We start from the raw sequence: 5,259 nt of genomic DNA on the forward strand, positions 1-5,259 counted from the left end.
TTTGAGGCAGAGTCTTACTCTGTCGCCCAGGCTAGAGTACAGTGGTGTGACCCTGGCTCACTGCAACCTCTACCTCCCTGGTTCAAGCAATTCTCCTGCCTCAGACTCCTAAGTAGCTGGAATTACAGGCCCACACCACGACATCTAGCTAATTTTTGTATTTTTAGTACAGACAGGGTTTCAACGTGTTGGTCAGGCTAGTCTCAAACTCCTGACCTCGTGATCTGCCCGCCTTGGCCTCCCAAAGTGCTGGGATTACAGGCATAAGCCACCATGTCCAGCCCTCCCAATTGAGTTTTTTTTTTTTTTTTAACTATACCTAACTATAATGTAGCAAAGATATAGCTTAACAACAGGATGATGTATCAAAAGCTCTTCAGCTTTAAGCTTATTTTTTTAATCCGATTTTAGTTAGCACTGGAAGTGGCTGCCAAAATGGCTCTGATATTAAAATGTAATATCCCAAACCAGGAAATTGATATTTTGGCCCATCTATGTAGTTGGTTAAATTCGGAGAGTATATTGATCACTCTGTGTCCCACACTTAAAAGTGTACTCAGGAATGTAAACGCTGTGTTAGGAAACTGGTAGACTGGCATTGGAGAAAGAGTATGCAAGACTAAAACTGAGAAGCTGGAAAAGGAAAAGCATGGAGTAGGAATCAGAAAATGTTTAAATAGTCATTAGTATACATATAAAACACTGTTAGCAAGTTTTTCTTGCTTAATCTTCACATTTTCCAGAGCAATTATTATTTATTATTGTCTTTTTTTCTGGGGTTTTTGTTGTTTTGTTCTGGGGTGTGGATGTGTGTATGTGTGTGTTTTGTCATCTCACTTTTTAAGCCAAAAATTGAGATTTAAAACTTTTGCACATGTGCACAAGGAGGAGAATATTTAGTATTGTTTCTCATACTGAAAAATGAATAGAATCTAAAGATCCATCAATACAAACATAGATAAGCAGAAGGGTTAATGAATGAACCAGATCTATATAGAGCTATATAGGTCACAAAAAGAAAGCTGAGTGAAAAAAACAAGTTGCAGAATGGTATATACAGTATGATGTCACTTATGAACATTTGTAAAACACAAAATATTATATACATATATGTGTGTATGTATACATGTATGTATGTGTGTATACATATATATATCTCTGCGTTCCTTCTTTCAAGAATTGCACTCCTCTTTGTCATTTCACTTTCTCCTCTGTTCAGATCTACCTATTTGCTCTTTTCTGGAGACTTGGTGAAGTCCTCACAAAGATGAGTTCTTATCCTGGGAAGAAAGTAAATAGGAAGGCCTACCTAGAAAAACTGTCAGCTGGATTTTCAACTTTATTTTTCTCATGTACCTTACCTATATATCCTTGCTTAGAATGCCTATTGCCAGCTAGGCATGGTGGCTCACACCTGTAATCCCAGTACTTTGGGAGGCCCAGGCGGGCAGATCATAAGGTCAAGAGATGGAGACTATCCTGGCCAACGTGGTGAAACCCCATCTCTACTAAAAATACAAAACTTAGCAGGGCGTGGTGGCACATGCCTGTAGTCCCAGCTACTCGGGAGGCTGAGGCAGGAGAATCACTTGAACCCAGGAGGTGGAGGTTACAGTGAGCCAACACCGCGCCACTGCACTCCAGCCTGGGGACAGAGCAAGACTCAATTTCAAAAATAAAAACAAGAATGCTCATTGCCATTGCCTGATAGATCTTTACCCAGTCTTTAAGATCTAATTAAACCAATCCTCTAAAACACTTTCCTAATCATCCCTAATTAAAATTTAATTCTCCTTTCTCTTATTATCTTAGCATCTTGCTTGGCCATGATTTTAGGGTGTCTTGTAAAATAATTTATGTATATCTGTCTTCCCACTAAAATGACTGCCCTTAGAGACCATGGCTTTTATCTTGCTTGTTATTTAATTCCTCCTCAGCATCACAGGAAGCGCTCAACAAATATTTGTTTATATTGACTTAATTCTGAGACTTTGTTGTCTAAAGGTTTTTTTGATATCTTGACACCATGTTATGGAGCCAATGACTTTGTTTTCCATTCTCCTAAAACTAGCTTTGTGATGTACACTACATCTAATTAAACTCTGCATCAATTGCTTTTCCTATTCTTTACCTTGGTAGGCTTCACCTTACTTTATATGGCCATAAGCTCTTTCCTGAAATAACTCTCACCCCCACTGTTCTATTGTGGGTATGTGCTTGCTTCTATGTGTGTGACTGTATGTTTCCACTTTCAAACCAATTTTAATTATTTCCAATATTGAGAACTATGAACTTGTCATCAATGGGATTGTATTATGCCTAACTTTTTTCAGTTACTTCAATGCTAATTAAAAATTCACTATATACAACCTTAGCAGACAATATCAGCAAGAATCAATAAACTTCTTTTAAATGGGTTTTTCTAATTAATTGCAGTATTAAAAAGCTATTGGAGTTGAAAGAAGTATTACTGGAGGCTCTGGGAGTTTTCTGAAAGACATTCTGAATTAGCAGATAAAGTGGAGCTTTCTTAGATAGCTAATTTACAAATGAATTCAACTGAAAACTAACCCCAAAAGAAACTCACTTGTTATATAATTCTGATTTTTAACATATTTTCTTAGTAACCAGTACAACCAGTTCACATTGTATTTTTCTCTCACTCTTCCTAGGTTAATTTGTGTCCTTATTGAAGCACATCCTTTAGTAGTACTTTCAGAAAAAAATGTGGGTAGTAAACTAACATAGTCTTTCTAAAAATGATTTATTTTCTACTCAATTTTGGATGGTACTTTTGCCCTAGAACTTTAAGAATATTATTCTACCTGTCTTCTGGATTTTATTACTAACAGACATCTAATGTCAGTTAAATCACCATTCCTTTGGCAGTATTCTGTCTTTTCTCTCCACTTATGTTTCAACATTTTCTATTTATAATTGTTTCCATTTTTACTATAAATGTCTAAGTTTAAATGTATTTTTATCACCTAGTCATTGCACATGTATTTTTATTCTAAGAACTCAGCTCCTTTCTGTCTAGCTAAATTAATAGCCCTTAGCTTCATTGTTAGAACAGTGTTAGAACGACCTGGATAGCTTTCTCTAATTCTAGAAAATTCTCAGAGTCATCTCTTCAAACCTAATTTTTAAAATTCTCCTAGATGACTACTAAAAATAAATTAGAACATATCGGTCTGATGATATGTTGCTCTTAACTGTTCTTTCACATCTTTAATTATTCATCTCTCTTTTCTTCATATAGTGTGCTGGTTAAATTCCTATCTATTTACCATGTATTATTCTCTATATAGTGTTCTGGGTAAAGTCCCCAATACTATCTTCCAATTTATTAGGGGTTTTTTTTTTGTTTTTTTTGTTTTTTTTTTCCTGAGATGGAGTCTCGCTCTGTTGCTCAGGCTGGAGTGCAGTGGCACGATCTTGGCTCACTGCAACCTCCACCTCCTGGGTTCAAGCAATTCTTCTGCCTCAGCCTCCCAAGCAGCTGGGATTACAGGTGCCCACCACCACACCCAGCTAATTCTTGTATTTTTAGTAGAGATGGGATTTCAACATGTTGGCCAGGCTGGTCTTGAATCCCTGACCTCAGGTCCCGCCTCAGCCTCCTGAAGTGCTGGGATTACAGACATGAGCCACTGTCCCCAGCCAATTCTATCTTCAAGTTGTATTCAGTTTAGAGTCTTGATATGTTTTATAATTTTGGTCTGCAGATTCGTTTTCAGTGCAGTGTTCCCCCAATCTCCAGTCTACCCATTCTTTCCAATCTAGCAGTTTTGTGAACCCATCTGCATAACCCACTGGGGAAACTAGTTCAGAAATGTTTATTAGGGGCTTAGGGGTCCTGCCTTGTGGTAATAATAAATGTATAGTTTTTTTCAGGTCCTGCCTTTAAGCTAATCCAGATCCTCCTGCCTCTGCCCCAATTTAATATAACCGTAGGCAAATGTCATTAGCAACTCTTTATAGCCTCCTTCATAGGAAAGAGCCATGCAACTCTTAATTTCAAGTGATATCCCTGGTTCTATTGCTCTATCTTGTGTAAAGTTTCATTCTTCCTGTACCTGACAGACACAAACTCCTAATAGTCCCACAGCTTTAGCATCTCTCGATACTTTGCAATTATGTTCTTTTTCTAGTCCAGTCCACAAAACGTGTCTCTTATCTTACGCATGGTTAATGTCCTTTTAGTTTCTTTTTTTATGTTTCCTGTCACTTCTAAGTGTTTGTAGCTGGAGTGAGGGGAACGGTGTCTGATGTCTACCCTGTCCCGTTATTATCTACATTGTAGCTCTCCTTGAAGGAACTGCGCTCATCTCACTGGAAACTTTCCCTCTTTCTTTACCAGTCTAACTTGGAAATGTCACCTTACAAGATTTGAGTTCCTTCAAATGAACCCAAGATCATGACCATTGTTCTCAGATGGAAGGAATTGGTCTGGCCCATGTCCATACACTCTTTAATCTCAATTAAATAACCTGAAAAATGTGCATACACTATTCTCTATTAACAATGGTGCACTAGCATCATTTCTTAGAATCAAATGGAACTTCCTGCCTATTTAAATCCACTGAGTTAATAAGAGATTGGTACATCCTCTCTTCCTTAAAATAACTTAACACTTCACAAGATCTGGAAAACTGATTTTCTTGAACCTTGACTAAGTGAATTAGAGTGAGCACCTGGAAAGTTAGGTTCTCCTTTGTTTTCACCTGGCGAACTGACCATTACACAAGAAATCTATTCTCTTAGTGGAAACTGCAGAATATATATGAGGCTCCTTGAAAGGGCAAAATGGACACTTACCTTCAAGCTGTATTTGTGTTACAAAAATACTGTTTTTACTTAGGTTATATGTTTACGCTGGTAGAGTTTTGAGTAGGCTAATGGAATGTGGCTGTGAGATACAGAATGTATTATAGAAAGAGTAAGTAATTGGCTGATAACACAGCAAGCTGGTAACCCATAGCAACAATCGCCACTCTCAAACAGCAGTTTCAAAAATATTTAAGAATTTAACCACCACTTTTTCAATACCATTTCTCCAAAATACTTACATGGATTTATCTGTATAGCAAAGATGAAAAAGAGAAGAAGGTATTAACAGAGAACAGACAAACAGTTATAAACAGAGAACAGATAATAAAAGCTGTAGTCAAGAATCTCCCACTTCTGATTTTCAGTAGCACTTGATGTACATCACATAATTTCTCTGTCTACAAAGTAGAAATACTAATATTTGCC

This window comes from Cebus imitator, unplaced genomic scaffold (genome assembly GCF_001604975.1).
Source record: "Cebus imitator isolate Cc_AM_T3 unplaced genomic scaffold, Cebus_imitator-1.0 Scaffold113, whole genome shotgun sequence".
In the NCBI taxonomy this organism is placed as follows: Eukaryota; Metazoa; Chordata; class Mammalia; order Primates; family Cebidae; genus Cebus; species Cebus imitator.